We start from the raw sequence: 12,332 nt of genomic DNA on the forward strand, positions 1-12,332 counted from the left end.
GTTGCAGAAGGTAGAAGGTCTGGCTTCTGTAATTGCTTCCCCGCTGAACATGGGCGTTGACTGGTCGGTCCATACTCCCAGTCTGCCTCTCTCTTTCCCTAGTAGGGTGGGTCTCTGGGGAAGCTGAGCTCCAGGACATATTGGCGGGGTCTTCAATCCAGGGAAGTCTGGCCGGCATCCTGATGACACCTGGAACCTGGTGACTAAAAAGAGAGTTAACATACAAAGCCAAACAAATTGTTGAGCAATCATGGACCCAAAGCTTGGAAAAGTGGAGAGGAATTATTAGGGAGGGTACTCACTGCAAACTCTAGTGTACTTCTGCTTTCTTACTTTGGTGCCATACTCCAAACTCAGTCAATTTCTGCTTTGCGTTTCTACTTCTTTTTTTTTTTTACATGCATAACATTCCCCAGATACCCATTTAACAATACAACCCCCACTATTTCATTCATCATTTTTCATGGACCTGTATTCTCCCCACCCACCCACCCACTCCAGAGTCTTTTACTTTGGTGTAATACTCCAATTCCATTTCAGGTTCGACTTGTGTTTTCTTTTCTAATCTTGTTTTCAACTTCGCCCACGTGATTCTTAATATTAAATAAATTCCACGTAAAATATTTACGCTGAAATCTGTCCATCACTCAGGTTCTGTACTCACTTCTCATTCACCACTGTACTAACACTTGTGGACAGGAGATGGCAGTGTTGTAGACACTATTCAGTTAGAGCGCGTGCTACACTACTACTGATGATGATGATGATGATGATGATGATGATGATGATGATAAAATAGTGCAAGGAGCTATCACAATGCAAAGAAAACACAGCTCCATATGTGAGGTTCAGAGTTCAGTCCTTGGTAACCTCTTGAGAACATAGCGAACAGCACTAGGGGTATTCATGAGTGATGGAACAGTGCTTTGGTCTCTCTATTCTCTCTCTCTCTCTCTCTCTATCCCTTTCTTTTCTTTTTTTAAAATATTTATTTTATTTATTCCCTTTTGTTGCCCTTGTTGTTTTATTGTTGTAGTTAATATTGTTGTTGTCGTTGTTGGATAGGACAGAGAGAAATGGAGAGAGGAGGGGAAGACAGAGAGGGGGAGAGAAAGACAGACACCTGCAGACCTGCTTCACCGCCTGTGAAGCGACTCCCCTGCAAGTGGGGAGCCAGGGTTCGAACCGGGATCCTTACGCCGGTCTTTGTGCTTTGTGCCACCTGTGCTTAACCCGTTGCGCTACAGCCCGACTCTTCTCTCTATCCCTTTCTTGCTCTCATTAAATATATATAAAATAAGTGGTCAGGGATATATAGCATAATGGTTATGCAAAGAGACTCTCATGCCTGGGACGCCAAAGTCCCAAGTTCAATCCCCTGCACCACCATAAGCCAGAGCTGAGTAGTGCTCTGGTTTAAAAAAAAAAAATAAGAGACAAAATATAAATATATATATATATAAATATATATATCTCCAGGTGGTAGTACAACAGGTTAAACGCACATAGTGCAAAGCCCAAGGGCAAGTGCAAGGATCCCAGTTTGAGCCCCTGGCTCCCCACCTGCAGGGGGGTTACTTCACAGGTGGTAAAGTAAGAAGTCTGCAGGTGTCTCTCCCTCTCTCTATCTCATCCTCCCCTCTCAATTTCTCTCTCTCCTACCCAACAAAAACAGCAACAACAATAACAGCAGCAGCAATAACCACAATGGAAGGAAGGGGAAAATGGCCTCCAGGAGCAGTGGATTTGTAGTGCGGGCACCGAGCCCCAGTGATAATCCTGGAAGCAGAAAAATGGAAGGAAGGGAGGGAGGAAGAAAGAAGGCAGGAGCCTAGAGAAAAATGGTAAATATCTATAAATACAGATAGCATAGAAATAATTGTTGGTGGGAGTCAGGAGGTAGTGCAGCGGGTTAAGTGCAGGTGACACAAAGCCAAAGGCCGGCATAAGGATCCCCGTTCTCAAGCCCCCGGCTCCCCACCTGCAGGGGAGTCACTTCACAGGTGGTGAAGCAGGTCTGCAGGTGTCTTTCACTCCCCTTCTCTGTCTTGCTCTCCTCTCTCTATTTCTCTCTGTCCTATCCAAAAACGATGACAATAATAACTACAACAATAAAAAAAATAAGGGCAGCAAAAGGGAATAAATAAATATTAAAAGAAAAAGAAGAAGAAATCATTGTTGGTAGTCTGGGAGGTGGCACAGTGACTAAGGCACTAGACTCTTAAGTATGAGGTCCGAGTGCGATCCCTGGCAGCACATGTACCAGAGTGATGGCTGTTTTTTTCTCTCCTCCTATCTTTCTCATGAATAAATAAAAAAATTCCTTAAAAAATAAAAATAGGACTTCCTGTTCCGGAGGCAGAGCTACGAGCAGCAGATTGCTTTCTCTCCTCTCCTCTCCTCTCCTCTCTTCTCCCGGATCAACTAGGAATACCAAAGGAGACCACCCGGACCGAAACAAGACAGAACTAGAATGACCACAGGAACCCAGTAAATCACACGTGAGTACAAACACGCGTGGCTGGTGACAGAGAGGAGAGAGGGGCCTAAGGAGAGATTAAGTGACTGCTAACAGTTCAGCAGTTTATCAGTTGAGACACCACCTCCAGTCTGCTCCACCAACAAGGGGACAGCTGAAGGGAGGAGAGGACTCCCCAGAGACTCACCAAGTGCAACTCTGAGTCTCCATTGCTACTTCCCTCAGAATCTGGAGCAGCAACAGGGAGGGACACCAGGGGACAGAGATCTAACTGGGAAACTCAGGAGAAGACCTATACCTCAGTGGCATAACTGAGGGGCTGTGAAAGTCTCTTTGCATAACCACTGGATTATCTCTGCCACACCCTGCTTTATCTCTTGGTCAGGAGTCATTGATAAAGCTAAGAAGCCTATTGACAGTTTAAAAGCCCTCAGGCTCCCATAGCCTACAGGGAAGAAAAAAAAAGAGGCTTTTACACCACTGAGCTCCAACTCAGGGATTGAAAAAACTGTTAACTTCCACCACGGTAAACCCTTTAATTAAATTACTTAGACACAAGTCAATCCAGGCAATAGTGATCAATAATTTGAAAAGTACTGATAAAGGGACCTCATAACATAATATATAAAATGGTTAAAACAACAAGAAAAAATATTGGAGACTCGAACCAGGACAAGAGTCCAGCTAAAAGTCCTCCAGAGGGTGAAGCACAAAACGAGTTCAACATCCAAACATTAGCTAAGGAAATAATAACAGGAGCGAGTAAAGAATTTGAAAAAAATGTAATCAGAAATGCAGGAACAACAAATGAGAATATGGAAGAAAATTCTAATTATCTCATGGTTATTAGAGAGCTGAAAGCTGAAATCGCTGAGCTAAGAAGGCAACTAGCTGAACAAGCTAAAACAGTATCAGAGCAGGGCAACAAAATAGATGAACTCCAGAAAGCAGTAGAGGGCAGAGAGAATAGAATCTATGAGGCTGAAGACAGAAATAGCAAGATTAAGGATGAATTAGAGACAACTAAAAAAGAAGTAAGAGATCTCAAAAAGAGATTAAGAGATGCTGAAAACAACAACAGAGTCCTATGGGATGACTTCAAAAGAAACAATATACGCATTATTGGCTTACCAGAGGAAGAAAGAGAAAGAGAGGAAGAAAGCATTCTCCAGGCCATAATAGCTGAAAATTTCTCTAGACAACACCAAAGACAAAGATTCAAGAAGCCCAGAGGGTCCCAAACAGAATTAACCCAGACCTAAAGACACCAAGACATGTCATACTTAGAATGGAAAGGAATAAGGATAAAGAAAGGATCCTCAAGGCTGCAAGAGAAAAACAAAGAGTCACCTACAAAGGAAAACCCATAAGATTAGCAGCAGACTTCTCCATACAAACACTACAGGCCAGAAGAGAATGGCAAGATATCTATCGAGTGCTCAATGAAAAAGGCTTTCAGCCAAGAATACTATATCCTGCTAGACTGTCATTCAGATTAGATGGAAGCATCAAAACCTTCTCAGACAAGCAACAGTTGAAGGAAGCAACCATCACCAAGCCTGCCCTGAAAGAAGTTCTGAAAGGTCTCCTATAAACAACCAGACCACCACAAATAGGACATATATCAAAACACTCTAAAACTCTACAAGAATGGCGTTAAAATATCTTCAATCTTTGATATCAATAAATGTCAATGGCCTGAATTCACCTATTAAAAGACACAGAGTAGGAAGATGGATCAGAAAACACAACCCAACAATATGTTGTCTACAGGAAACTCACCTAACTCAACAAGACAAACACAGACTTAAAGTGAAAGGATGGAAAACAATCATACAAGCCAATGGCCCACAAAAAAGGGCAGGAACAGCTATTCTCATATCTGACATGATAGACTTTAAAATAGATAAGATTAAAAAAGATAGGAATGGACACTACTTAATGCTCAGAGGATCAGTCAATCAAGAGGACTTAACAATTATTAACATCTATGCACCCAATGAGAAGCCATCTAAATACATCAAACTTCTACTGAAAGAGCTACAGCAATATATTAACAGTAACACAATCATAGTAGGGAACTTCAACACCCCACTATCTCAACTTGACAGAACATCCAGGAAGAAAATCAGTAAAGACATAAGGGAGCTAAATGAAGAGATAGATAAACTAGAACTATTGGATATTTTCAGAGTCATTCATCCCAAGAAACTGGAATACACATTTTATTCAAATCCACATGGATCATTCTCAAGGATAGACCATATGTTAGGCCACAAAGACAGCATCAACCAATTCAAGAGCACTGAAATCATCCCAAGCATCTTCTCAGACCACAGTGGAATTAAACTAACATTTAACAATCAACAAAAGATTAGTAACAGTGCCAAAATGTGGAAGCTCAACAGTACACTTCTTAACAACTTCTGGGTCAAAGAGGAAATCAAGGAAGAAATCAAAATGTTCAGAGAGTTCAATGAAAATGAAGACACAAGCTATCAAAATATTTGGGACACAGCTAAAGCAGTCCTAAGAGGGAAGTTCATAGCTATACAAACACACATTAGGAAACAAGAAAAGGCACAAATAAACAGTCTGATTGCACATCTTAAAGACCTAGAAGAACAACAACAAAGGAATCCTAAAGCAACCAGAAGGACAGAAATCAGTAAAGTTAGGGCAGAAATAAATAACATTGAGAATAGGAAAACCATACAAAAGATCAATGAAAGTAAATGTTGGTTCTTCGAAAGAATAAACAAAATCGACAAACCTTTAGCCAGACTCACAAAACAAAAAAGGGAGAAGACCCAAATAAATTGGATAGTAAATGAAAGAGGAGATATCACAACAGACACTGCAGAAATTCAACATATCATGCGAGGCTTCTATGAACAAGTATATGCCACCAAGCTAGAGAACCTGGAAGAAATGAATGATTTCCTAGATACCTACCAACTTCCAAAACTAAGTAAAGAGGAAGTGGATAACATGAACAGGCCCATCACAGCTAATGAAATTGAAACAGTTATCAAAAATCTCCCCCAAAATAAAAGTCCTGGACCAGATGGTTTTACAAATGAATTCTACAAAACTTTCAAAGAAGAACTAATACCTCTACTTTTAAAAGTCTTCCAGAAGATTGAAGACACTGGAATACTTCCTGCCAGCTTCTATGAAGCCAACATCACCCTGATACCAAAAGCAGACAGGGACACAACCAAAAAAGAAAACTACAGACCAATATCTCTGATGAACATAGATGCGAAAATATTGAACAAAATTCTAGCCAACCGGATACAGCAGTATATCAAAAAGATTGTTCATCATGACCAAGTGGGGTTTATCCCAGGCATGCAAGGTTGGTTTGATATACGTAAGTCAATCAATGTGATCCACCAGATCAACAAAAGCAAGACCAAAAACCACATGGTCATATCAATAGATGCAGAGAAAGCCTTTGACAAAATACAACATCCCTTTATGATCAAAACACTACAAAAAATGGGAATAGATGGAAAATTCCTGAAGATAGTGGAGTCTCTATATAGCAAACCTACAGCCAACATCATACTCAATGGTGAAAAACTGGAAGCATTTCCCCTCAGATCAGGTACTAGACAGGGCTGCCCACTATCACCATTACTATTCAACATAGTGTTGGAAGTTCTTGCCATAGCAATCAGGCAGGAGCAAGGAATTAAAGGCATACAGATTGGAAGAGAAGAAGTCAAACTCTCCTTATTTGCAGATGACATGATAGTATACATGGAAAAACCTAAGGAATCCAGCAAGAAGCTTTTGGAAATCATCAGGCAATACAGTAAGGTGTCAGGCTATAAAATTAACATTCAAAAGTCAGTGGCATTCCTCTATGCAAAGACTAAGTTAGAAGAAATTGAAATCCAGAAATCAGTTCCTTTTTCTATAGCAACAAAAACAATAAAATATCTAGGAGTAAACCTAACCAAAGAAGTGAAAGACTTGTATACTGAAAATTATGAGTCACTACTCAAAGAAATTGAAAAAGACACAAAGAAGTGGAAAGATATTCCATGTTCATGGGTTGGAAGAATTAACATCATCAAAATGAATATATTACCCAGAGCCATCTACAAATCTAATGCTATCCCCATCAAGATCCCAAGCACATTTTTTAGGAGAATAGAACAAATGCTACAAATGTTTATCTGGAACCACAAAAGACCTAGAATTGCCAAAACAATCTTGAGAAAAAAGAACAGAACCGGAGGTATCACACTCCCAGATTTCAAACTGTATTATAGGGCCATTGTCATCAAAACTGCTTGGTACTGGAACATGAACAGACACACTGACCAGTGGAATAGAATTGAGAGCCCAGAAATGAGGCCCCATACCTATGGACATCTAATCTTTGACAAAGGGGCCCAGACTATTACATGGGGAAAGCAGAGTCTCTTCAACAAATGGTGTTGGAAACAATGGGTTGAAACATGCAGAAGAATGAAACTGAATCACTGTATTTCACCAAATACAAAAGTAAATTCCAAGTGGATCAAGGACTTGGATGTTAGACCACAAACTATCAGATACTTAGAGGAAAATATTGGCAGAACTTTTTTCCGCATAAATTTTAAAGACATTTTCAATGAAACGAATCCAATTACAAGGAAGACTAAGGCAAGTATAAACCTATGGGACTACATCAAATTAAAAAGCTTCTTCAAAGCAAAATAAACCACTACCCAAACCAAGAGACCCCTCACAGAATGGGAGAAGATCTTTACATGCCATACATCAGATAAGAGTTTAATAACCAACATATATATAAAGAGCTTGCCAGACTCAACAACAAGACAACAAATAACCCCATCCAAAAATGGGGGGAGGACTTGGACAGAATATTCACCACAGAAGAGATCCAAAAGGCTGAGAAACACATGAAAAAATGCTCCAAGTCTCTGATTGTCAGAGAAATGCAAATCAAGACAACAATGAGATATCACTTGACTCCTGTGAGAATGTCATACATCAGAAAAGGTAACAGCAGCAAATGGTGGAAAGGGTGTGGGGTCAAAGGAACCCTCCTGCACTGCTGGTGGGAATGTCAATTGGTCCAACCTCTGTGGAGAACAGTCTGGAGAACTCTCAGAAGGCTAGAAATGGACCTACCCTATGACCCTGCAATTCCTCTCCTGGGGATATATCCTAAAGAACCCAACACATCCATCCAAAAAGATCTGTGTACATATATGTTCTTGGCAGCACAATTTGTAATAGCCAAAACCTGGAAGCAACCCAGGTGTCCAACAACAGATGAGTGGCTGAGCAAGTTGTGGTCTATATACACAATGGAATACTACTCAGATGTAAAAAATGGTGACTGCACTGTTTTCAGCTGATCTTGGATGGACCTTGAAAAAATCATGTTGAGTGAAATAAGTCAGAAACAGAAGGATGAATATGGGATGATCTCACTCTCAGGCCGAAGTTGAAAAACAAGATTAGAAAAGAAAACACAAGTCGAACCTGAAATGGAATTGGAGTATTACACCAAAGTAAAAGACTCGGGGGTGGATGGGGAGAATACAGGTCCATGAAAGATGATGAATGACATAGTGGGGGTTGTATTGTTAAATCTGAATCTGGGGAATGTTATGCATGTACAAACTATTGTATTTACTGTTGAATGTAAAACATTAATTTCCCAATAAATTATTTAAAAAAAATGTCCAGCTTAATGTTTGATCAGATACCTATGCACCGTGGTCCAGTCACGTTGACACACATCATGGGGGTCAGGCAGTAGCGCAGCGGGTTAAGTGCACGTGGGGTAAAGCGCAAGGACTATCGTAAAGATCTCGGTTAGAGCCCCCTGCTTGGCTCCCCATTTGCAGGCAAGTCGCTTCACAGGCGGTGAAGCAGGTTTGCAGGTGTCTGTCTTTCTCTCCCCCTCTCTGTCTTCCCCTCCTCTCTCTATTTCTCTCTGTCCTATCCAACAACGACGACATCAATGACAACAACAATTACAACAATAAAAAAAAGGGCAACAAAAGGGGGAAAAAATTAAATGATTAGTCATCACAAATGACTATCTCTGAGTGTTCAAGCTCAAGCAGACATCTCTGTCATACTCAAGCAGAACTTTATTTTATAGTCTCATAAGGCTTAGATCATTAAAACAAAAGTCACCAAGGTATAGATTATTAAAACAAAAATCACCAAGGCTTTGGGGGTCTAGCTCAGTGGGTTAAGCACAGGTGGTGCAAAGCGTAAGGACCGGCTTAAGGATCCCAGTTAGAGCCCCCAGCTCCCCAGCTGCAGGGGAGTGGCTTCACAGCGGTGAAGCAGGTCTGCAGGTGTCTATCTTTCTCTCCCCCTCTCTGTCTTCCCCTCCTCTCTCCATTTCTCTCTGTCCTGTCCAAAAATGACGACATCAATAACAACAACAATAACTACAACAATAAAACAACAAGGACAACAAAAAAGAAAATAAATAAATAAAAATAAATAAAAATCAACAAGGCTTTAATACAAAAATCACCAAGTAAGAACAGCACAGGTAGGGAACATCTCCTGCTTTGTGGAACATTCACATTCCAGGGGCACATTTCTCCCTAGAGATCACATCACAGTTTCTATGTCTTTTGTTATTCCTGTGCCTGTGTGCTAGGCAGATGTCCTGTTGATTAAGATTAATATTCTACCTGTATATTTATGCCATCCTCTTGCCACTATGCATCAGAAGCCAATGGTTCATAGAGAGTTCAAGCTTGTTATGTTTCTAGGGGCCTTAAACAAACTGAGCAGCCCATTTTTTCATAAAATCTGTTCCATTGATCAAGGAGTTTTGTTCCTTACTGAAAAGGCACCAAGGTGGTGCTGACCTGGCCAGCCTCTCCATAAAGTTCAGCTCTCTAGCTGGAATCCATCTTCTGTGTGTGCTCACTGTGTAACCTGGGTTCTTGTGTACTATTCCTGCATAAATAAGGAAGTAGAAGTACAGGGGTGGGTGGTAGATTAAAAGGCCCATTGTATCTCGGCAGGTCCCATAACTTTTATTTATTAATGATGCTATGGAAGGTGGCCCCTCCACTGTGGGAAGCACCAATCTTTCTCTATATTTTAGTGGGAATACTAAAGGAAGTGGTGTAGATAAAGGGGAAAACATTTTTTCCTCTTGGAGCCTCCTGAAAAATTTTGCATTACTGCTATTGCTTGTTCCATTATGATCAATCTTACAGCGTGCAGTGCAGGTTTTGTCATTACTTTTGTTATTGGTCAGGCTCTGAGTCTGGCCATAGGTAACAATCATTAAAACCACACAGAGTTTAATCCCAAGCCCTATACGTGGCAAAAAAGCAAGATGGTTTCAGTTTGGCCTGGAGAGTCCCATGTGCTTCCTGCGAAGCTGGTACTGTGTCAAGCAGCTCACGCATGGCGGTGCCTGCGCCAGCTATTAAGAATGAGTACTCTGGGAGTCAGGAGGTAGTGCAGCGGCCTAAGTGCAGGTGGTGCAAAGCGCAAGGACTGGTGTAAGGATCCCAGTTGGAGCCCCCAGCTCCCCACCTGCAGGGGAGTCGCTTCACAGGCGGTGAAGCAGGTCTGCAGGTGTCTGTCTTTCTCTCCCCCTCTCTGTCTTCCCCTCCTCTCTCCATTTCTCCTGTCTTATTTAATAATGATGACATCAATAACAATAATAACTACAACAGTGAAAAAACAAGGACAACAAGAGGAAAATAAATAAATGTAAAAAAAATTAAAAAAAGAAAAAGAATGAGTTCTCCAATGGCTTGGGCGGCAGCACAGTAGATTAAGAATTGGACCCTCTGGGGAGTCGGGCTGTAGCGCAGCGGGTTAAGCGCACGTGGCACAAAGCACAAGGACCAATATAAGGATCCCGGTTCAAGCCCTGGCTCCCCACCTGCAGGGGAGTCACTTCACAGGCGGTGAAGCAGGTCTGCAGGTGTCTATCTTTCTCTCCCCCTCTCCGTCTTCCCCTCCTCTCTCCATTTCTCTCTGTCCTATCCAATAACAATAATGACAACAATAAAAAAAAAACAAGGGCAACAAAAGGGAATAAATAAAATAAATATTAAAAAAAAAGAATTGGACCCTCTGGAAAGTGAAATAGTTCCTTTGGAGAGTGTGCTGCTCTGCTTTGCCATGTACACGACCCAGGTTCAAGTGCAGCCCCCACTGCATACAAGTGAGCTTCTGTGCTGTGGTTTTTGCCTTTGCCTCTAGCTAAGGAAAAAGTGTGTGTGTGTGTGTGTGTGTGTGTGTGTGTGTGTGTGTGTGAGGGGGAAGGTGATAGATAACATAATGGTTATGCAAAACGACTCTCACGCCTGAGGCTCCAAAGTACCAGATTCAATCACCAGCACCACCATAAACCAGAGCTGAGCAGTGCTCTGAGAGAAAATAAAATAAAATTAAATTAAAATGATGCCCTCAAATATGAGGTCTTGTGTTACAGATGCCCTTGCACCAAATGTGTCTGAGTAGAGCTCTGACTTCTCCATTGGTAAACTTTTTAAAAAAATTTATTTCTTTATTGGGGAATTAATGTTTTACATTCAACAGTAAATACAATAGGCTGTACATGCATAACATTCCCCAGTTTCCCATTTAACAATACAACCCCCACTATGTCATTTATCATCCTTCATGGACCTATATTCTACCCACCCACCCACCGGTAAACTTTTTTTTTTGCCTCCCAGGTCGTCTATCACTGGGGCTCAGTGCCCTAACTACATACAAATCCACTGCTCCTGGAGGCCATTTTTGTTACCCTTGTTGTTATTGTTGACAGAGAGAAATGCTGATAGGACAGAGAGAAATCGAGAGAGGAGGGGAAGACAGAGAGGGGGAGAGACAGACACCTGCAGACCTGCTTCACCACCTGTAGGTGGGGAGCCAGGACCTCAAACCGGGATCCTTATGCCGGTCCTTATGCTTTGTGCCATGAGAGCTTAATCCACTGTGCTACCGCCTGCCCAGGCCAAAATAAGCCTCTTTTTTTTTTAAAAAAAAAAAAACCATTTTATTTCTTTATTAATGAGAAAGATAGGGGGAGAGAGAAAGAACCAGACATCACTCTGGCACATGTGCTGCCGGGGATTGAACTCAGGATCTCATACTTGAGAGTCCAAAGCTTTATCACTGCGCCACCTCCTGGACCATATCATAAACCTTTTTTGTAAATGTGTTCTCAACCAGGTGTGCCACCACCCAGCCCACGATAAACCTTTTTTACTGAGCAATCCATATTTGTATCAATATGCCACTATCTCCAAAATAATTCATAGACTGTGTATAAAAAATTGCCACTATACGTGTGAAATGCTTACATATAAATCATTTATCAGGCAAGGGAGACAACATAACGGCTATCCAGAAAAGTTTTATGCCTGAGGCTCTGAGGTCCCAGGTTCCACCTCCAGCACCACCATAGCCAGAGGTTGAGAGCAGTCTCTCTCTTAATAAAATAAATATTAAAAAAATATTCGCGGGGGAGTCGGCGGTAGCGCAACGGGATAAGCGCACGTAACGGAAAGATCCAGGACCAGCATAAGGATCCTGGTTCGAGGCCCCGCTCTCCACCTGCAGGGGGTTCGCTTCACAGGCGGTGAAGCAGGTCTGCAGGTGTCTGTCTTTCTCTCCCCCTCTCTGTCTTCCCCTCCTCTCTCCATTTCTCTCTGTCCTTAACAACGAAAACATCAATAACAACGATAACCACAACTATTAAAAAAAAAAAAAACGGGCAACAAAAAAAGGAAAATAAATATTTAAAAAATATTCGCATTTCTTGAGAGGTTCAGAATATGCAAACGTAGCTTGTGTGGAGGAGACTAAACTAAGAACT

Source organism: Erinaceus europaeus, chromosome 15, assembly GCF_950295315.1.
Source record: "Erinaceus europaeus chromosome 15, mEriEur2.1, whole genome shotgun sequence".
NCBI lineage: Eukaryota > Metazoa > Chordata > Mammalia > Eulipotyphla > Erinaceidae > Erinaceus > Erinaceus europaeus.